The sequence below is a fragment of the Pleurodeles waltl genome, chromosome 2_1, assembly GCF_031143425.1.
Source record: "Pleurodeles waltl isolate 20211129_DDA chromosome 2_1, aPleWal1.hap1.20221129, whole genome shotgun sequence".
Taxonomy (NCBI): Eukaryota; Metazoa; Chordata; class Amphibia; order Caudata; family Salamandridae; genus Pleurodeles; species Pleurodeles waltl.
In genome coordinates this window covers 651,002,677-651,026,420 of record NC_090438.1, presented here as the reverse complement: position 1 = coordinate 651,026,420, position 23,744 = coordinate 651,002,677, and positions in this window count along the sequence as shown.

Sequence of the window (23,744 nt, the reverse complement as noted above, 5' to 3'; positions counted from 1 at the left end):
TGTTTTAGAATTCATTGTTTAGTTTAAAGGAGGCATTTATACACACGCGTTCAGCTTTCAGAAACAGTTTGTTTGAAATTCATTGTTTATCTAAAGGAAGCATTTGTACACGTGCGTTCAACTTTGGGAAAAGGTTTTATTTGAACTCATTATTTGTTTAGCGGAAATATACTTATACATGCGCGCTCAACCTTAAGAAAAGGTTTTATTTGAACTCATTTGTTTAGAGGAAATACATTTATACATGCATGCTCAAAGTTAAGAGGTTTATTGTTTGTATTCATTGTGTGGTATTGAACAAGACATTTAATAGACATTATCCTTAGTGAATATATTATTGTCTACCTGAGTATGATTCAAATATTAGATTATCTTTGTTGAATGTTATAAATATTAAGGAGCTTTGGTATAATGTAAATATTCTATATTCTTACAAACTTATTGAATAATAAATAATGAATAACTGTTTTAAAATTCTTGTATTTATTTTCTCGTGCTTGTTAAAGAATTTTCCTTTTTGTTGAAAAAACATAACAGAAAGCAAAAACACAAATCCAGAGGAAACTAGACTTTGACATTAGGCCATACATTATGAGCACTGGGGTCCTGACCAGCAGGATCCCAGTGAGACAGGCAAAAACATACTGACATACATGTAAAAATGTGGGTAACATGCCAAGACAGATGGTACTTTCCTACAACCACAAACACCCATTCATCCATCACATACCCCACATCCCACACCCCACCACATTGCTCAACACCCTCGGCACAACACTCACCACCCAACACTCATGTGCCCACTAAGGCACCCCGTTTCACTGATGAGAAGTTGTGGGTCATGGTGGAGGAAGTGTTCACTGTAGAGCCACAGCTATGTTGAGCACAGGTACAGCAAATATCCATTGCCAGGAAGATGGAGCTATGGCAAAGAATTGTGGACAGGGTGAAGGCCGTGGGAAAGCACGCAAGAGCAAGGGACAACATCAGGAAGAGGTGGAACGACCTACGGGGAAAGGTACGTTCCATGGTAGCAAGGCACCAACTCGCCATCCAGAGGACTGCCGGTGGACCTCCTCCACAGCTCACAGCATGGGAGCATCAAGTATTGGCAATACTGAATCCTGAGGGACTCACTGGAGTAGACGGAGGACTGGACACTGGTGAGTCAAGATTTACTACTTATCACCCCCCATACCTGCATGCCATCTCACCCCCTCGCCCTTACTCCCATCACTCCACTCAATCCCACATACTGCACCTACACATGTGACCAACCCCAATGCCAGGCCCTGCATGCCATACTAATGCATGGACGGCCCTCTCAGCCCTGCATGTACACCCATCACCAAAGCATGCACAGCATGGAGAACTAAGAATCCCACAAAACATCACCATACACAAACACAAACACAAACAAAGGTGGCAGGGAAACAGCAACGATAGAGGGGAAGCCAGGGATGTACAATTTTGTCAAAAACATGAAGCATAATACATCACTTACATCCCTACAGGTGTCCCAGCCAATGTCACCGGCGAGGAGGTGCCACAACTATCTAGTCCCCCAACAGAAGATTCCCCCAGTGATGACAGTAACTCTGGACTTCAGGATCTGGAAGAACTACCTGGCCTATCTGGGACCACTGGTCAGTGGGCCACCCCAGCCCACTCACAGTCCATCAGTATCCAACACCACAGCACCCACACAACGTCCCCACACCTCTGTCCCCAGGACACGTCAATCAGCAGTGTGCCAACCTGTACAGGGACCCCAGTCCACACCTCACCCCCAAGACAATCAGGGACCTGGGGTCAGTGGCAGAGGGCACACCATTCAGTGGACACAGGCACAGGGGAACAGGGACACTGGGAGCTCTGCTGTGCGCCAGGGAGAGGACAGGGCCAGACAACCAACTTTCCAGGAGGCACTCACCCTAGTTCCTGGGGGCTTACCAACAATCCTAGGAATAGATGGCCCAGATCCTTACCAACATGCATGAGAACAAGTGGCTGCAGGCCCTCAACAACACAATGGTCTCCATAGCAGGGGTGCTGGCAGATATGGTCAACTTCATGAGGGAATGGACAGCACACAAACAGGCCCCTACCACTAGCCAACCTACTGACCAGCCCTCAACTTCTGCTGTAGTTAGTGGACAGGAGGCTCTGCCACAGGACCCACAGGCCACCAGTATCCCTCCCCCTGCAGAAGCTGAACCACCCCGCAAACCTTCCCTGAGACCCAGACAGAAGCTAGAGACACTTGCCAAGGCCAAGACCACTGCCAGGAAATGAGACCCTCCTGAATGTTCCCCTTGTGTTCCACCCTGTCACCTTGTCCTCTTTGAACTGCCTTTGCTCCCCTTCCTATGGCCCCTTGGACACTGGACCTGAGCTACAAACAGATTGGAACATTACCTTGGACTTTCCTCTACCATCACCCCATTCCATTGCACTCATTCATCAATTATTTGCACTACAATAAACACCCTTGAACACAACTTGACTGCAAGTGTTTTATGTGATGAAAATGTGCAATTATGGAAACCGTCACATCATGTGCAAATGACCTGAACACTGTGATAGCATACAATTAATGACCTGTAGCTGTTTGTAGTCATCACATCAGTACACTGTTGTTATCTCACCAACATCTGCAAAATGAGTAGTCGTAGGTGATAGTAAGTTGAGATGCAAAGGAAGTGAATGCCATCCTGCTACAGCTACAGCTACACAGAAAACATCAAAATATTCAGAGGAATGGTCAGTTCCACTGTCTCACCTGTGTTTCACTGGAAGTATTGACGTATAACTGATGTTCTGTTGTCCACATCCTCATCCTCTGCCTCCTCATCCTCACTGTCCTCAGGGCCCACTGCTGCCACAGGGACATTTCCAGTGTCCTCCTCCTGTAGATTAGGCACATGTCATCTGAGAGCCAGGTTGTGCAACATGCAGCATGTCTCTACTATCTGGCAGACCTTCTCGGGTGAGTAGCACAGGGATCCACCTGTCAGATGGAGGTATCTGAACCTGGCCTTCAGGAGGCCGAAGGTCCTTTCAATCATTTTCCTGGTTCAACCATGTGCATAATTACAACGATTATTAGCCCCTGCCCTGGCATTCCTTCCAGGGCATCAGGAGCCATGATAGGTTTTGGTAGCCAGAATCACCTGCAAGTATTGAGGGATAAACACTAGCCTTACACAATTGTATGGGGTTAACACCAGAAGGCATATACTGACACACGTTTGGTGGGAACTCAGGCTCGCCTATTCGCCACACCCTGTGCCTCTGTAGTAGTGCTGTCACAGTTGGGATGCTGCTATTCCTCAAAACAAAGGCATCATGCACTGACCCAGGATACTTGGCAGTGACGTGGGAGATGTACTGGTCCGCCAGGCACATCATTTGCACATTGAGTGAGTGGAAACTCTTCCTATTCATAAACACCTGCTCATTGTGGCGGGGGGAGACAAACACAATATATGTACCATCAATCACCCCAATAATATTGGGTATATGTCCCATTGCATAGAATCCAGCCTTCACAGTGGCTAAATCTTCCACCTGGGGGAAAGCAATGTAGCTGCACATGTGTTTGACCAAGGCAGACAAAACTCTTGCCAGCACGATTGAGAACATTGGCTGTTACATTCCTGCTGCCAAGCACACTGTCACTTGGAAGGAACCAGTTGCCAGGAAATGGAGCACTGATAGAACCTGCACAAGAGGGGGGATCCCAGTGGGATGACGGATAGCTGATTTCAGATCAGGCTCCAATTGGGCACACAGCTCTGTGATTATGGCCCTGTCCAGTCTATAGGTGAGTATAATGTGCCTGTCCTCCAGTGTAGCCAAGTCCACAAGGGGTCTATACTCAGGGGCTTCTCTCCTCCTCCTATTCATCCGCAGTGGTAGGTATCGAAGGGACACAAGAATGAGTAGGCTGTCACAGTTTGAACAATGGAACTCCCACCTCAGTGTACATAAAGCATTAACATGATGGAACAATGGGAATGGCAATGTATTTGCAATTTTCAGCAATGACGTAGTTATAGATTATCTGAATGTTGTCCACCACCATTAAATGGCGACCGCCTGTCCTGTGTCTAAGGTGTATGACGGGTGGAAGTGAGGTAACTCCACCAACGTTGGGCATCATGGTGGAAGGCAGTCTTGCACCGCCTTGCAATTCCTCATTGGCTAATATGGGGCTCTATGGAGTACAGTGGCCAATGAGGATTATCGGTGGCGGTGGTGGTGTACACCGCCGCGGACGTGACTGCCATTTTCTATCTAAATCCTTACTTGATTCCTGACTTTCCACAGGACAACACCTACACTGCGTGTGCTGCTGTGACCTGTGTCTGGAACCTGCCATAGCCCTTGTGACTGGGGAAAGGGCTCCTGCCTTAACTTCAGAGGAGTTGGAGCGCTTGGTGGATGGGGTCCTACCCCAGTATGGACAGTTGTATGGGCCTCCAGACCAACAGGTGAGTACACCTTGGGCACGATGCATGTGGCAAGGTTGCATGGATATGTGTGTGCAAATGTCGTGCCATTTGGGGGGTGGTATGTCTGGTGGTAGTGTACAGGGTAGGTGCCAGGCGATGTGTGTGCCAATGGAGATGGAAACATGATTTGTGGCCCATATGTGTGACAGGCTAAATTGTATGTGTAAAGGTGTCCTCCTGTCTGTATTACCTCTGCAGGTCAGTGCCCGTCAGAAGAAGGGATTGTGGTGTGCCATTGCCAAGGATATGCGAACCCCGGGGGCCTACAGCAGGCAGATTACCCACTGTAGGAAAAGGTGGGAGGACCTGAGACGCTGGGCATGGAAGACCACGGAGGCCCAGCTAGGGATGGCCTTCCAACGAGGAAGGGGTGACCGTCAGAACCTGACCCCCCTGATGGCCCACATAGTGGTGGTGGCCTCCCCAGAGCTGGATGGGCACTGTAGGGCATCACAGCAGCCACAAGGGGGTGAGCACAGTGGGCGTTACTACAATAATTGGTAGGTGCCATGGAATCCGGGTGGTGGGAGTGAGTTAGTGGGTTCCCTTTAATGTCAGATCAGACATTGCAGTGTGATCCAGCTCAAGGGTAATGGGTGTATAGCAAAATCAGGTAACCTAGCTAGGTTGCATTCCATGTCAGACAAGACTTAGTGGGTCCCAGGAGGGGTTCAGTTGGCGGTAGATGGCCCTCATCTTGTTGTGGCACCTAGCCAATTGAATGCCAGTATGGTGCATAGTGCTCAATCCTTAGCCCTTTTTGTGATGGTGATGTGGTGTTAGTGCTGTAATTGACCCAGTGCCCCCTTTCAATCTCTTCCCCTCTTTTTTCTTCTGCCATCCTGTCCTTGTGTGCATTAGGATCATCTGGTAGAGGAGCAGGGGCACCAGCGACAGTGAGAGCTGCTTCCCACAGGACGCAGGAGGCAGAGTCCACCGATGCCGAGGAAACCAGTGGGACAGAGGGCGAGGTGAGCACCACAGCGGAGACAAGAGGTTACAACACTGACTCTGTTTCGTCCTTCGATGGAAGCTCCCTGTTGGTGGCGGACACCCCTGGGACCACCCCAAGTACAGGTACAGCTACCACCCTGCGTGCCAGCACTGCCCTCCCAGTAGCCCCTCACCAACTTGCCCGTGCCCACTCACCCAGGAGGGTTGGCATCTCCCTCACCCCAGGGACCTCATACCTTGCCCCAGTGAGCCCTGCTGCCCTGAGTGAGGAGGCTATTGACCTCCTGAGATCTGTCTCTGTGGGGCAGTCAACCATTGTGAATGCCATCCAGGGGCTGGCATCCCAGATGCAGCAATGCAATACATTCCTGGAGGGCATCCACAGTGGATTGGTGGCCCAACAGAGATCGTTTCAGCCTCTGGCCTCCTCTCTGATGGCAGCCATTGTCCCTGTTCCTCTTCCTTCTTCACAGTCACATCCGCACTCACACCTGCATGCACTGCTTCAACAGCCACAACCACACCAAGCAGCACACACACCTCACTAGCAGACAATTCCACAACATCCATCTATGTGTCCCCTGTGTCCTCTTCCACCCTGTCTGTCCCCCCAAGGGACACAAACACACACACTCAGACACCAAACAGCCATCCACCTCACCTCAGCACACTGCCCATGCACCTGCACCAAAGCCCAGCAGATGTACCCCTCCAACAACAACTCCCTCAACCTCCACTCCCATCCCTCCGCCCTCACCCCGCCCCACTGTCCCTAAGAAGATTTTTCTTACCCAACTTGACCTCTTACCTCCCCCTCCACCCCGTCTTGCCCTTATGTGCTAGGTCACAATGACCCAGCCCAGCTCCTCCGCCAAACAGTCCATCGGGAGAGTGGAGGCTCCTCCTAGTCGTGGAGGCAAGAAAGTGAAGGGTCCCACTTCACCAGCCAAGAAGGGGAAGAATCCCACTCTACCAGCCAAGATGGGGAAGGATCCCACTCCACCAACCAGAAGGGGAATGATCCCACTTCACCAGCCAGGAAAGGGAAGGTTTCCACTCAACCAACAATGAAAGGAAAGGTTCCCACTCAACCACCAATGAAAGGAAAGGCTCCCACTCAACCACCAATGAAAGGCAAGAGGCCCACTCAACCACCAATTAAAGGCAAGAAGCCCTCACCTCCAGCTGAGACACAGCAGCCCTCACCACCAGCAGAGACAAAGCAGCCCTCACCTCCAGCAGAGGTTGCCGAAGAGACACCTCCACCAGTAGAGGCAAAGTAGCCCTCACCTCCAGCTGAGACAAAGCAGCACTCACCTCCAACAGGTGGCATGTAGGCCACCCTCCAGGGACTGTTGTACAAGGAGCCCCATCCAGAACCAGTGGGCAAGTTCCCCACCTCAAAGGCTGTGACCTTGCATTCCCCAGTATTGGGAATGGTACATGGAGCCCCCTCTAAAACCAGTGGGCAAGTTCCCCAATTCAGATGAGGTGCCCCCCAGCCCTCTTCTCCCTGAGGTACCTGCCTACCTCCAAAATGATGCCCAGTGCACAGTTTAATGCGGACATTGTCAGGAACAATTTGCAGCTTGGACTGTGCCCTGTGGCCATGTGTGCCTTTTGTACTTTGGACTGGCCATTGGCCCTTTCTGGGTATTTGTTCATCAATATTTTTTATCACATTGTTGGCTGTTGGCATACAATTACAATATCAGTACTGCCTAACTGTTGCCCTTGTATTATTATGATGTGTGTCCTGTGTAGGAAAGTACCATCTTCCTTGGCATGTTACCACCATTTTTCACATGTATGTCAGTATGTTTTTGCCTGTCTCACTGAGATCCTGCTGGTCAGGACCCCAGTGCTCATAATTTATGACCTAATGTGATGCCTGTGTAGTGTCTAACTGTGTCACTGAGGCTCTGCCATCCAGAACCTCAGTGCTTATGATCTCTCTGCTTTTAAATTTGTCACTGTAGGCCAGTGACTTCATTTACCAATTTCAATTGGCATACTGGATCCCCCTTGTAAGTCCCTAGTATATGGTACGTAGGTACCCAGGGCATTGGCGTTCCAGGAGATCCTTATGGGCTGCATCATTTCTTTTGCTACCCGTAGGGAGCTCAGACAAACCCTTACACAGGACTGCCATTTTCACTGCACTTAAGTAACTTATAAGTCACCTATATGTCTAACCTTCACTTGCTGAAGGTGAGGTGCAAAGTTACTAAGTGTGAGGGCAACTTTGCACTAGCAAAGGTGCCCCCACATAGTTCAGGGCCATTTTCCTGGACTTTGTGAGTGTGGGGACGCCATTACACGCGTGCACTACATATAGGTCAATACCTATATGTGGCTTCACAATGGTAACTCCAAATATGGCTATGTAACATGTCTAAGATCACAGCATTGCACCCCTCATTCCAAATCTGGTATTGGAGAGCCAATTCCATGCATCCTGGGGGCTCCACCATGGACCCCAGTACTGCCAAACCAGCTCTCTGAGGCTTGCAATGAAGCTACAGCAGCTGCCACCTCAAAGACAGGGTTCTGCCTGGTGTGGGCAGCCCAGTCCCAGGAAGGCAGAACAAAGCATTTTCTCTGAGAACATTTGGAAATAGGTGTTACAGGCTGGGGAGGGGTTGGCTCCCCCAGCCTCTGGAAATGCTTTCAAGGGAACAGATGGTGCCCTCCTTGCATAAACCATTAAACATCGGTTCAGGGACCCCTTCTTCCCTGCTCTGGCGCAAAACTGGACAAAGGAAAGGGGAGTGACCACTCCCCTGTCCATCACCACCCCAGGGCTCCTCCAGTGTGTCTTAGACTTCAGCTATCTTGCTTTGCAAGGTGTGGGGGCACTCTGGAGGACTCTGAGTGGCCAGTGCCAGCAGGTGACGTCAGATAGGTCCTTAGCTGATAAGGTAGCCAACCCCCCTCTCAGGGCAATTTAGTGTCTCTCCTGTGGGATCTCTGCAGATTCTGCTTGCAAGTTTCCTTCAGGAATCCTCTGCAACAACTTCAGACTCTTCTGACCTCGGATCAACTGCAGCCTGCTCCAAAAAATGCTGTAACTGCAACAAAGTGTCTACAAGAGACACTTTTCTTCAGCAACCTCAGCTCCAAGTCAGCAACTGCAACAGTTTCCGTGGTGTGTACGGCCTGGGGACTCTCTGTCTTCATCCTGCACCAGAAGGACTGAAGATATCTCCTGTGGAGTGACGGAGTCACTCCCCTGCTCCAAGCAGGCACCTTCCAAGACAACGATCAGTACCCTGGGACTCCTCTCACAGCGACAAGTGTGCTGCTAAGGAAACAGAGGGTGGACATCATTGACATAGACTGTCCTGAGGTCCTGCTGACGCAATTTGGTTGAGGTAAGACCTTGTCTTCCCCAATAGTGATGGTACCCCTGTGCACTGCATCTTCTTCACCTTCTGAGGCCTCTGTGCACTCTTTGCAAAATTCCTTCATGTACAGCCTAGCCCAGGTAACCAGCACTCCATCCTGTGATGCTCAACTTGCTAAGTTGTTCTCCAGCGGCATGGACCTTCTTTTGTTGTGCGGCATCAACCTCGTTTTGCACCTCCTTTGAACCCTGATCCTACGGCTCCTGGAGGTGCTGGCTGGCATCTCAAGGGCTCTCTAAAGGGCTGAGAGCCCCCTCTTCCACCTCACACAGAGTTGAGGCCCCCAGGTCCCTCCTGGGTCCATCCAGCGCCATTTTGATGCAAAACGCACTTGTTGGTGACTTCCAACACAAAATCTCATCTGCAACAATTTTCACACCATGGGACATCTTTTGCATCATGCAGGAACCCGCTGGCATCTTACTAGGGTGCATTCCTGTAGTCTTTGACTAACCGGGGACTCTTCTTTTGCACCCTCTTCTGAGATGGCAGGGGCTCATGTCCTTCCTGGAACTTCTTTCGACTTCTGGACTTAGTCCCCTTCCTTTGCAGGTCTTCAGGTCGAATAAGCCAGCAGTTGTTTTTTGCAGACTTATTTGGCTGCTGCAAAATCCCAAAAACGAGGTGTAGTGTGTCCTAAGGAAACTTGCAGTACTTTACTCCTGCTTTTCTGGGCTCTGAGGTGGGGTAATTTACTTTACCTTTACTGTATTCTTACTTTCACAGCGATTCTGCACACACTACGCTTGTCTAGGGGGGAATTTGTGATTCGCATTCCACTTTCTTAGTATATGGTTTGTGTAGCCCCAAGACCTATTTTCTCCCATTACATTGTATAGGATTTCATACCGTTTGCATTGTTCTATGACTATTTACTTGTCTAATGTTGGTATCTAGCGCATATATTGTGTATAATACTTACCTCCAGAAGGAGTATTGTCCCTAAGATATTTTTGGTACTGTGTCACCCAAATAAATACCTTCATTTTTGGTAACACTGAATATTGTCTTTACTTGTGTATAAGTACTGTGTAACTATAAGTGGTATTGCATGAACTTTGCATGTCTCCTAGTTCAGCCTAAGCTGCTCTGCTATAGCTACCTCTATTAGCCTAAGCTGCTAGAACACTACTACATTTCACTAATAAGGGACAACTGGACCTGGTATAAGGTGTAAATACCCAAGGTACCCACTACAAACCAGGCCAGCCTCCTTCATTGGTCGAGCAGCGGTGGGATAAGTACTTGCAATTGCTTTACCACTTTGTTGCCTGTGCTTTTCACAAGAAAAGCTTGCTCCAATACTTAGAGCATATGTCATCTATACCTATGTCATGACCACACAAACTTGCCAAGTCAAATCAAAGAAGTGCATGAGAAAAGCAAAGAGATATCCTCAGTGGAGACAGCAAAGCCCAAACTGGAAGAAGGTTTGCAGAGTAATCTTGCGCTTATTTCAAAGGAAGAATCAAGAAGAGAAGATCCAAGATGGCCGCTGTGAGTCCTGAAGGTTAGTTACAGTTCTAGTCTTGCAATCGGTTGGTTGCTAGGTTACGAGCTCTCCAGCTGGAAGCCCTGCACTTCAACTGAGGTCTGACAGGAATCAGCTGTGTGGAGAGAGAGCGCGCTTCAGAACAGAAACTCCTGTGAGGTAAAATTACATTTGAAGATTATATTACAGAAAACGGATAAATATTGTCAAGGTTTATTCGAAGAGTTTGATAGTAGACCGTTCCCGTGGAAGTCGGCAAGGCTACAGAGTTAATGTATGAATTACCTTATGTTTACAAGGTTCTTGTTTAAGATATTAAAGTCAAAGAAAAAACGAACTTTAAAAGAGCAAGTATCTACAAATGTCAAGGTTATAAACAAAGGCCAAGTTTAAAGGAGAAACGAACTGTTAACAAATAAGCATTTACAAATTCAATGGTAATAAACCAAAATAGAGATTAAAAGAGAAACAAATTTAAATAAACAAGCATTTACAACTACAAGTTATCGACAGATGTCGAAGTAAGGAAGGAGAAACTAACTGTAATAAACAAGCATTTACAAATACAAGTTATCAACAAATGTCGAAGTAAGAAAGGAGAAACGAACTTTAATAAACAAGCATTTACAAATACAAGTATTGACAGAAGTCACAATAAGACAGGAGAAATTAAATAACATCAGCTGATTTGAAGAACGCATTATCACCAACTATATATATATATATAGCAACATAAAACCAATCTCTAACAAAGGTTGAGAAGTTCTTCCAGAATCAGTAATAAGCATTTTTTAAAGAAAAGCTATCATTTATAGAGAGAAGCAAGGCTACAGAGAACTCAGGGTGAGTGAAGAAATAATAGAATTAAAGAGAATTAAGTGTTGAGAGTAGAAAGTGAAAAACTGATGTTGTATGTCCCTAGTAATTGCGACTGTGACTCTTGCAGGTGCTGTATCCAATCTTAGATGTGAAGAGGCAGACTGAGTACTGGCGTTCATCATCTCTGTGGCAGTCTCTCTACCATCCCATTCCCCTTTCCCCCTCCGGGGTACTCAGCACGAAGGATTAATATTCATTGTGAGTAGCTCGGGTCGGGACTGAGGAGTTATCTTCTGCTTCTGAGGAAATCGAATTGAAGTATCCTGACAGATTGAAGTGCCATCACCCTAATTTTAGGGAAAAAACAGATTTCCTCCTGAGCAGAATGGCAGAAGGAATTGATATAAAAGCATTAGCCACCGTTTTGGAAGGGTTACAGAAACAATTAAATAACACCATAGAAGAAACAGTCCAAATAAAACAGCGAATAAATGAGTTAGTGAACACCGCTAAATCAAATGAATCTGTGTTTTCACAAATCCCTAGCCCTTCACAGTCTGCAGGTATATCCACTCAAGTAATTCATGCGGTTTCCCCTATTATTCCTTTGGCTCAACCCGAGCGCTTCGGTGGGGATCCAAATAAGGCGCAGATTTTTCTGACCCAATGCTCATTGCATTTTTTATGTAGACCAGTCATTTTTTCCAAAGACCAGTCCAAAGTGGCATTTATATTGTCTTATCTGACAGGAGATGCGGCCGCATGGTCCATGCCAATAATTTCCAGAAATGATCCTGTTTTATATAATTTCCAAAATTTCAAGGAAGAGTTCTTAAGAATATTTGATCGGCGAACTGCAGCTCAAGCCACCGACAATGAACTACTGGAAATCAGGCAAGGTAATAAAGATCTAGTAGCCTATCTGGCTCATTTCAATAAACTCATTGTAGAGACTGCCTGGCCGGAGTCAAAAAGAGCCGCCATATTTTATTGTGGACTGAGAGATGAATTGAAAGATGCCTTAGCACAAGTTCCAAATAGACCCACCGAAATTTCGGAGTTAATTGATCTTGTGTTACAGATTGACCACCGGTTAACTGAACGAAGAGCAGAAAAGAGAAGAGAGTATCAACCATTTCCCCTGAGAATTGATCGTGTAAGAAATTATCATAAGAGAGCCGGAGAAGGGATAACGATAGAAGAACCAATGCAAATTGGTTTCATCCGAGGTCCTTTATCTAAGGAAGAAAAAGAGAAAAGAAGAGTGAATCAACTATGTTTATATTGCGGTGCATCTGGGCATTTTGTCAAAAACTGTCCCAAGAAACCCAAAGCTCTTCAGTCGGGAAAAGGCCAGCTTCATCAGTAGAGGGAGTTGCCCTGATGAAAGCAGAACCCAAGACAACTCCTTTAGATCAACGAGTGGCGAATACCTTACAAACCGCAGTGCCACATTTGGTACAAACAGTATCAGTTAAGACCCTTGAGAAGGAAATTCAAGGGATCTCAGTTATGATAGACTCTGGAGCTACGGGCAACTTCTGTGATATCAAATACGCTCGTAAAATGGGTATTTGATTTATCAAGAAATCTACTTTGGAAGTAGTAAGAGCTGTGGATGGAACCAATCTTTCTTCAGGACCCATTTCCCATGAGACCGAACCAATTCAGATGCAAGGTTTTGGTGGACATCAGGAGCAGATAATCTTTAATTTGATAGATGCTCCACAATTTCAACTCATTTTGGGTCTGCCCTGGCTTACAGAACATAATCCACAAATTGATTGGAGCAAGAGAACGATCAAGATGAGTTCCTCTTACTGCAAAGAGAATTGCTTTCATGATGGAGTGGAAGTGTCCACCAAGTCCCAAGCGGCCTGTTTATCATCACACTCTTCAATGATCTGTGCACTAAAGACAGCAGAAATCCCAAAAGAATATGAGGATTTAGTCGCCGTTTTTGATGAAAAGGAGGCTGAGAAATTGCCACCACATCGACCCTACGACTGCAAAATTGAACTGGAGCCAGGTGCGATATTTCCATGTAGCAGAATATACGCATTGACCGAAGCAGAGAATCCATAATTAAAGGAGTATTTGGATCAATATCTTGCTAATGTTTTTATTCGTCCTTCTGAATCTCCAGTGTCATCCCCACTATTTTTCATACCAAAGAAGGATGGGAGTCTTCGAACTTGCATTGATTATCGAGCCCTCAATCAGGTTACCATCAAGAATCGATACCCACTGCCTTTAGTGTCAGTTTTATTAGATCAAATAAAGAATGCTAGAATCTACACCAAATTGGACCTGCGAGGAGCATATCATTTGATTCGAGTGGCTTCAGGGGATGAATGGAAAACCGCTTTTCGGACTCGATACGGATTATTTGAATATCAAGTGATGCCTTATGGGTTATGCAATGCTCCCGCTGCCTTCCAGCATTTCGTTAATGATATATTACGAGAATTCCTCGACCGGATTGCCGTGGTTTATATAGATGACATTTTAATCTTTTCCGACAATCTACAGGAGCACATTTCCCATGTTCGATCCATCCTCACAAGGTTGCAAGAAAACCATCTCTATGTAAAATTGGAGAAGTGTGCATTTCATGTGGAACGAGTTGAGTTCTTAGGATTCATTTTGTCACCAGAAGGAGTTAGTATGGATCCTGCCAAGATAAAGACAGTGCAACATTGGCCTTCTCCTTGCAATGTCAAAGAGATCCAGAGTTTCTTGGGGTTCGCTAATTTTTATCGAAGATTCATATCCAATTTTTCTCAAACAGTTACACCCATTACTCGATTGTTGAAGAAAGGAGTGAAGTTTGAGTGCACAAAAGAAGCTGAAAATTCTTTTAATTTTTTGAAGAATTCCTTCGTCTCAGCTCCAATCTTGCTCCACCCCAATCCAGATGAGCCATATTACGTGGAGGCAGATGCTTCAGATGTTGCCATAGGAGGTATCCTTTCCCAGCGTCATAAAGATACAGGTCAATTACATCCAGTGGCCTATTTCTCTCAAAAATTAACACCACCAGAGATAAATTATTCAATTGGGGATAAGGAGCTATTGGCAGTCAAAGAAACTTTTCGTGAGTGGAGGCATTAAATTTTGGGAGCTAAGCATAAAGTGACCGTTTACACTGACCACCGAAGTTTACAGTTTTTAAAATCAGCTCGAACTCTAACAGCTAGACAACTGCGTTGGTCCCTATATTTTACAGACTTTGATTTTGTTATCACTTTCAGACCAGGAAAAGTAAATGGGAAGGCAGATGCTCTATCTCGAATTGATACCGGTGCAGTTAAAGAGCCTCCAGAAAAAGAATTTATTATTCCACAAGAGAAGTTCATATCTGCCATATTGTATGAAAATTTAACCAAAGAAATTCAAGAAAACCTAACATTCGAAGGAATGCTGAAGTGGTCCAAAGAAGGCCAAGGAAGAGAAATCAAAAAAGGTTTGCCATACTGTAAAGGTGCACAGTATGTTCCGACTGTGGAGCTGCAAGAAAAAATTCTTCAGGCTTATCATGACGATCAATTGGCTGGACACAAAGAAATTCAAAAGACTCAAAATCTAATACAACGAGAATTTTGGTGGCCAAAAATGAAAACTCAGATAAGACAATATGGGGGTCATTCTGACCATGGCGGTAATTACCGCCATGGCGGAGGTCGGCGGTAGCACCGCCAATAGGCTGGCGGTGCACCGCTGGGCATTCTGACCGCGGCGGTTCAGCCGCGGCCAGAAACGGAAAGTCGGCGGTGTACCGCCGACTTTCCGCTGCCCGTCTGAATCCTCCATGGCGGCGGAGCGCGCTCCGCCGCCATGGGGATTCTGACACCCCCTACCGCCATCCTGTTCATGGCGGCTCTCCCGCCATGAACAGGATGGCGGTAGGGGGTGACGCGGGGCCCCTGGGGGCCCCTGCCATGCCCATGCCAATGGCATGGGCACGGCAGGGGCCCCCGTAAGAGGGCCCCAAAAAGTATTTCAGTGTCTGCCCAGCAGACACTGAAATACGCGACGGGTGCAACTGCACCCGTCGCACCTTCCCACTCCGCCGGCTCAATTCTGAGCCGGCATCCTAGTGGGAAGGTTGATTTGCCCTGGGCTGGCGGGCGGTCTTTTGGCGGCCGCCCGCCAGCCCAGGGCAAATGTCAGAATCACCGCCGCGGTCTTTCGACCGCGGTGCGGTGTTCTGACGGCGGTACCTTGGCGGACGGCCTCCGCCGTCCGCCAAGGTCAGAATGACCCCCTATGTGTCAACTTGTGACAAATGTCAAAGAGGGAAATCAAATAGAACAGCTTCACAAGGTCTGTTAAGACCTTTGCCCACTGCACCCCATGCCTGGTATACTGTTACTATGGATCTTATAGAGGACCTCCCTAGTAGCCAAGGTTTTAACACTATCCTAGTTTTTGTATACACTTTCACTAAAATGGCGAATTTCATTCCTTTGAAAGAAATCCCTCGAGCCCCACAGGTTGCACAGTTGTATACACAACACATAGTACGCGCCCATGGTATCCCAAAAATTCTAGTTTCAGACGGGGGTCCCAATTTGTTTCTCGCTTTTGGAAGGCCTTTAGTAAAAGATTAGGAATTGATTCTCGTTACTCTACCAGTTACCATCCTGAAACCGATGGGCAAACAGAGAGAGTGAATCAAGAGTTAGAACAGTATCTAAGACTCAATTTATTCGATAAAGAGAAGGAATGGCCCGAGTTGATGTGGGCAGCTGAATTTGCTTACAATAATGCTGTTCATTCCACCACTGGGTTCACCCTCTTTTATCTGAACCATGGTAGACATCCTAATGTAATGTTGGGTAAAGAAGATGATTCAGTGCCTGCAGTAGAAGAGATGGTGAGGGATTTGCAGACCACGTTAGTTAGGGCTAGAAAAAACATCATTCAAGCAAAAGACTCATATAAGACTCAGGCTGATAGAAAAAGAAGAGAGAGACCCATTTATTCGAAAGGAGACAAAGTTTGGTTATCCACTCGTCATTTACGTCTCAAAGGAAATCGCAAATTTCAGCCACGATTTATAGGCCCATTCAAAATTGACAAGATGATCAATCCAGTGGCAGTTAAATTGCAGTTGCCAGCTCATCTAAAGATACATCCTGTTTTCCATGTCTCCTTGTTAAAGAACAGTCCTCCAAATTTACGTCAAAACTCCCCTCCAATTCCTATCCAGATTAGCTCTGCAGAAGAGTATGAGGTCAATCAAATCTTAGATTCCAAAATCCGTAATGGCCAGCTTTGTTATCTAATTGATTGGAAAGGTTATGGTCCAGAGGAACGATCCTGGGAGCCGCACGAGTATGTACATGCTTCAAGATTAGTGAGAAACTTTCATAGAACCTACCCAAGCAAACCTAAATTGGAGAACTGTTCCTTGAGGGGGAGTACTGTCATGAACACACAAACTTGCCAAGTCAAATCAAAGAAGTGCATGAGAAGAGCAAAGAGATATCCTCAGTGGAGACAGCAAAGCCCAAACTGGAAGAAGGTTTGCAGAGTAATCTTGCGCTTATTTCAAAGGAAGAATCAAGAAGAGAAGATCCAAGATGGCCGCTGTGAGTCCTGAAGGTTAGTTACAGTTCTAGTCTTGCAATCGGTTGGTTGCTAGGTTACGAGCTCTCCAGCTGGAAGCCTTGCACTTCAACTGAGGTCTGACAGGAATCAGCTGTGTGGAGAGAGAGCGCGCTTCAGAACAGAAACTCCTGTGAGGTAAAATTACATTTGAAGATTATATTACAGAAAACGGATAAATATTGTCAAGGTTTATTCGAAGAGTTTGATAGTAGACCGTTCCCGTGGAAGTCAGCAAGGCTACAGAGTTAATGTATGAATTAACCTTATGTTTACAAGGTTCTTGTTTAAGATATTAAAGTCAAAGAAAAAACGAACTTTAAAAGAGCAAGTATCTACAAATGTCAAGGTTATAAACAAAGGCCAAGTTTAAAGGAGAAACGAACTGTTAACAAATAAGCATTTACAAATTCAATGGTAATAAACCAAAATAGAGATTAAAAGAGAAACAAACTTAAATAAACAAGCATTTACAACTACAAGTTATCGACAGATGTCGAAGTAAGGAAGGAGAAACTAACTGTAATAAACAAGCATTTACAAATACAAGTTATCAACAAATGTCGAAGTAAGAAAGGAGAAACGAACTTTAATAAACAAGCATTTACAAATACAAGTATTGACAGAAGTCACAATAAGACAGGAGAAATTAAATAACATCAGCTGATTTGAAGAACGCATTATCACCAACTATATATATATATATATATAGCAACATAAAACCAATCTCTAACAAAGGTTGAGAAGTTCTTCCAGAATCAGTAATAAGCATTTTTTTAAGAAGAGCTATCATTTATAGAGAGAAGCAGGGCTACAGAGAACTCAGGGTGAGTGAAGAAATAATAGAATTAAAGAGAATTAAGTGTTGAGAGTAGAAAGTGAAAAACTGATGTTGTATGTCCCTAGTAATTGCGACTGTGACTCTTGCAGGTGCTGTATCCAATCTTAGATGTGAAGAGGCAGACTGAGTACTGGCGTTCATCATCTCTGTGGCAGTCTCTCTACCATCCCATTCCCCTTTCCCCCTCCGGGGTACTCAGCACAAAGTATTAATATTCGTTGTGAGTAGGTCGGGACTGAGGAGTTATCTTCTGCTTCTGAGGAAATCGAATTGAAGTATCCTGACAACCTAGAAACAATTTTCTAACTTTCTATAAAAATCTTTAATCTTTGCAAACCTTTTTGCAAAGTTCTGAAAAGTTGTCTTCTTTTCTCTAAAAAGTTAGCTCTGTTATGCTCTGTTATTCCACAAATGTTTTACTCACTTTCCTAAACTTTTTTCTTTCTTTCAATATGTCTTCTGTAGAAGCTAACCCTAGAGTTGTCAAGACAACATATGAAAATCTTAACTTTACAAGTTTGAGGAGTCTCTGTATTGAAATAAGTTTAGGGATTGGGAAGAACTCCAAGAAGGAGTTCCTCTTAAATCTTCTCCTCCACGATTACAAGGGACTCAGCACTGGTCCAGATCAGACAGGGGAAGAGGTAGAGGATGACTCAAACCAGGAAGGCTCAGAGGAGCAATATGACAATCCTGTGGAGGGTCCTTCCACAGACCTGTCTGTCAACAAGCCCCCTAGTATAACTATAGTAGGGCTCCCTTCTCCCCTAGAGGCCAGGTCACTAGAGTGGCCCCTGTTTATCGATAGGTCTGCCTATGCAAACTCTCATGTTACCTCTGTTTCAGAGGCTTCATATAATTCTAACCCTGAGGACCAGTCCCTAGATAGGGAACTCTGAAAGCTGAGGTTAGAGGAGGCCAGACTGAAGCTAATACAGCAACAGTTGGCCCTCCAGAGTGCCCCCACATCTTGCAAGGCAAGATGGCTGAAGTCTGGGACACACAGGAGGAGCTCTGGGCACCACCCTTGAGGTGGTGATGGACAGGTGAGTGGCCACTCCTCTTTCCTTTGTCCAGTTTCCCACCAGAGCTGGGGACAAGGGGTCCCTAATCCGGTGTGGACTGGTTTATGCAAGGAGGGCATCATCTGTGCCCTTGAAAGCATTTCCAGAGGCTTGGGGAGGCTACCCATCCGCAGCCTGTAACACCTATATACAAAGGGAGAGGGTATAACACCCTGCTCTCAGAGGAAATGCTTTGTTATGCATTCTGGGACTGGGCTGCCCAGACCCCAGGAGGGCACAACCCTGTCTGTGAGGTGGCAGCAGTTTCAGCTGCAGTGCAAGCCTCAGAGAGCTGGTTTGGCAGTACTGTGGGACCATGGTGGAGCCCCCAGGATGCATGGAATTGGCTCCCCAATTACATATTTGGAATGGGGGGACAATTCCATGATCTTAGACATGTTACATGGCCATATTTGGAGTTACCATTGTGAATGAATTGAATGTGGCCCCATCATGCGTGTCAGGTGGTTGGGATGCAGGCTCAGGAATACACTGTATTTGTCTGCTGTACAATGATGCTGCAGAGCAGAATCTTGACATCACCTACTTAAATGTTTATTCCTGCGCTGCTTTTCTCATAAGATGAGATCCATTTTCCTGCCCGCCCATCAATGGGAGCTGCTTGGTCCTGAGACCTTCTTTCTCCATCTGTGCCTATGGCACATATATGGTGCCCGACTTGCCCTTCTGCAACAACAGGCATATTTTGGCTCGGAGCAGCTCGGCGGGATTTTTGTCAATGTATCGCTCTCATCTTCTCAGGCATTCCCGCATGTAGGGGAAATTCCATTTGGGATCTCTCTCTCCATACCGGATGCAGTCTTCTGTGACAGCCATGTCCTCCAGTTTGAAGGATCTATCTTCTGACCAGGGTTTCTCCTACTGACCCTCCACTTCGGTCCAGCAGGCCAGCAGGTGGCAAAATGGTCACACAAAGACCTTGCCTTTTTCTTTGGAAACTATCTCTCTAGGGGTTGGCTTGTACCCAGGGCATTGGAGTCCTAAAGGTAGGCCCCTGAGGGCAGCAGCACTGATTGTGCCACCCTTTAGGGCCATCCATCCAGATGCACCCAGTCCTGCCATTGTAGGCTGGCTGCTCTGGTACAGCCCTAAAGCACAAACTCGACATGGCACACCACCAGTGTGCCCTGTCCACTATACACTACATGCACTATGGGTGAGATACTCCTCTGGCAAGCCTTTCATCCCTGAGGCAGGGTGCACTATACTTTATGTAAGGGGATAGCTGTATGAGCAATATTCCCCCAATGTATTCTTGCCAAACCTGCGACATAGTGAGTGAACAGAGCAGCCATTTTAATACATGTGCTGGGCACTGGTCAATATGAGTTTCGAAGGTACGTGATGGCCACTCTGAACCCTCAGCTGTTTGGTATCAAACAACTTAAAAACTGATTCCAGTGTTGGACTTTTTATAAAATGTAACCAGGGATCACTTTAGAGGTGTCCACTGCAAAAGCTAACTACCCTGGCATGGTTGCTGACTGGTCTTGATTAGCCTGCTAACGCCAGACACAAATGTGCACCTCTGCGGTGATGGCCTCTGCCCACTAGAATGCAAAACAAAGCCCTTCCTGGGTGGAGGTACTAATAAGCCCTCCCTCAGGAATGTGCACTGCCCTGTTGGTGAGCATCAAAGGGCTCACCGCCTTTGAAATCTGACCTCCAGGCCTGCTGCTAACAGCAGATGGCTGCCCCATTGCAAACCCCAATTTTTGGTGGAAGCAACGGCAGAAAATTCAAACAAAGGACAGGAGGAGTGGCACCACCTACCATGCACCACCCCTAAAGTGTTGCATGCGTGGTGGACTCTCCATTTCATTTTTCGCCATCTTGGATGGGAGGAATATAGCCAATCAGGTGTAGGGAAGTGACCTCTGCCTACAGGAAATGTTCACTTAGTGGGTGTAGCCACCCTAAGGTAGATGACCCATTGATCACTACCAGGTTCCCTCGAAAATGCCCACTAAATATAGTATTTAGTGGGCATCCCTAAATCAAGAAATCAGATTCGATGGACAGAAGAAGACCAGCAGCAAGAAGGTCCAAAGGCACAAGAACTGTGGACCTGCTGCACAAAGAAAAGGTGCCAAACCCTGCCTGCTGCACACAGGAACCAACAATTTCCGCTGAAGAGCTTCTGGACAACTGGAAAAACTCTAAAGAACCCCAAATCACCAAATAACTTCATCAGGAGTAGAGGTACCACTCTAAATCCATAAGGAACCAACAGGCCAGTGAGATACACTTTACTGACTCTGAAACCAGATGCTACAGCTGGACCAAACTTCACACCAAGGACTGTGAGGGCAAACCCTGGCAGTGTGCCAAGTTTGGTTGCAATGTGATCTCACAACAATACCCTTTTTATTGGTCACCTGACTTCGGACAACTAGGATGGCAGCCCGCCCGGGACTGAAAAAGGACCAGTAGGAAGCGCAAGTCGAGGGACTTCAGAAACAACCTGGATCTCCCACAAGAGTGCCTCTGTTGCCCTGCATTCAAACCCTTGAACCAACCTTCCTCCTGCTTCTGAGGGTATCCTTGTGCACAGTTCCTGGCTGAATGATTTGCTCTGCACCTGGCCGTCCTGTGCCCTGCACTAAAGAACCAGCTGTGCCCTAAGGGTACCCCACCTCTTGCAACCTCAACACTCCAAGGGGAGCCCTAGGAACCATCTTTAAACTTACCTATGCAGTGCTTTTCCAAGTGATTCCCCCGCAGCGGCCCTGCACCAGCTCCAGAGACCTTTTCCCACTTCTCCCGCCAGAACTGGGAGCCACCTGAACTTCTCCAGCTGGCACAGTGTGCCACCGACAGCCTGGCTGAACCTGCAAAAGAAGAACCTGTTAAACCTACTGTACGAGTTTATATGCATTTTTAAATGTTATCCTCCATGGATTCCTATGGTACGTAATTACACACAAAAAGACTATTTTTATTGAACTTCACAAATTAATATCTGGAAAAGTACTTAACCAATTTTGAAGATCTTGGTTTTAAAAATTACCTAAAAATGTGAAGTAGGTTTTATAAATTGGTCTTGATTTATTCCTTTGAATGTGTGAATTGGAAGATTGATGCTTTGAGTACAACAAATGCTTTCCACTCCTCCACATTGATCGAACTGCTCAACCAAGCTACCATAAAATATGAAGCATTAGGTTGTCTAGTTTTTACCCCTCTAAACCAACGTGTAGTTTCCTGGACCACCTGCACAGTGTGCCTAGCCTTGCCCACTTCTTAGAGGACCAGCCTCCTACAGGGTTGGAGTCTATGCTCCCCACACTGCTGCGGTTTGAATGACAGAGCAGGGTAGATGGTGGATCAAACTTGGGAAAATCTCATCCTGGGCTGGCATGCCTCCAGCCCTGGATCGCTGCCTGTTGGGGGGCCCTTCGAGCCCCATAACTGGCAGACTGGTGTAACCTAGAGCAGGAATGGCTGGTATGGCAGGCATCAGAGAGAGCACCTCCATACCCATGTATGGAGGGGAAGATGCAGAACCCTCGATAGTGAGTTCTGGGTGGTTGGAGGCCAGGACCACCTCAAAGATGGCCCATAGTTCTAACAGTGCTTCTCTTTTGGCCTTTTTCCACCGACAAATTTTGTCAGAATGTGTGTCCTTGCGTGTTCTATTGTGTTGGTGTTGAAGGTTCCCCTCTGACAAGGGGAAGGAGTGTGCTTTAGTATGGGCATGCTATTCACTGCACTATTTAACTAGCTTTTCAGCCTGCATGTGGAATCTAGTTTGCATGGGCTTAACAGAGACTTCATGATGAGTTGGGAACCTTTCTAGAGGACTGGTACAGTTCTAATTTTTCAAAGTTTTAAATGGTCCTAAATCCTATTCTGACAGTGGGGAAATATGTTCACAGGATTTTGCCGGCAATAACTACTTGCTATGAGCTCAACTTTTGACTGAGATGCATCAAATAGACATTATACAATACATAAAACAACACATATGAAGAATCACAACATGCAAGAAAGTGCAATGGTTAGCTTAAACATTGTAAACCATTTTAGCAGTGATTTAGCAGGCATGGAATAAATATTTGTAAAAGAAAGGTAGTGACTTCCTTACATGCACATAAAACACTTAACCAGACAGCATTTAATCATGAAATATAGTTGCAACTGTTTATCAGCATCAAAAAATGCATCAGTTGAAAACCACACTGAAATGAAGAGAAGAGAGGAAATCAAAATTGAAATGAAGAGAAAAGAGAGAAAAAATGACAGGTAAAAAATGTTGACTTTCCCCCTAAAAATAAAAAATAACCCTTAGCCTGCTCCTAGCGCATACAGCCTGATGCTGTGAGGAGGCTCTGCATGGTACATGGGACCAAGTGAGCCCAGTAACTCGACAACTACAGGCCCTCCTTAGCCAAGCACAAGCTACACCCTATCTCCTAGGTCCAAAGTTTCCCTAACATCCAAATTTCACCATGATTCACAACCAGGTACTTAATTTACCACCTGTGTCACACCCAGTGGTACAACCGAATAACACCTCTCACTTCCGTCAGACAATACTAGTGTTTAAGAGACGAGTATTGCTGTGAAACCCCTTTAGACTAAAAAAATAAGATTGAGATGCTGGCTCTACATCATACCCAGAGCCTAAGCGTACCATCTGTGTCATGCCCAGCAGTCCAAGCGTTGAGGCCTTGTCCCTCGGTTATACTGAGGGATCAAGCATACCATTTGTGTCTCCCCCAGTGGTCCAAGTAGAACCCTATCTCATTCCCAGGGTCATGCGTAGCATCTGTGTCTCACCCAATGGCCCAAGAGGAACCCAATATTACACCCAGGGTCATGCACATCATCTGCGTCTCACCCGACGGTCCAAGCAGAGCCCTATATCACACCCTGTGTCAAGCGTGCCATCTGTGTCTCGCACAGCATTCCAAGCGGAGCCTTACTTTGCTGTACACCAAATGCTGGAACTAAGGATCAGATGTATTCTCTTACCCACTGACGGCAGCTTCAGGGTGGACCTCCACCCCACGG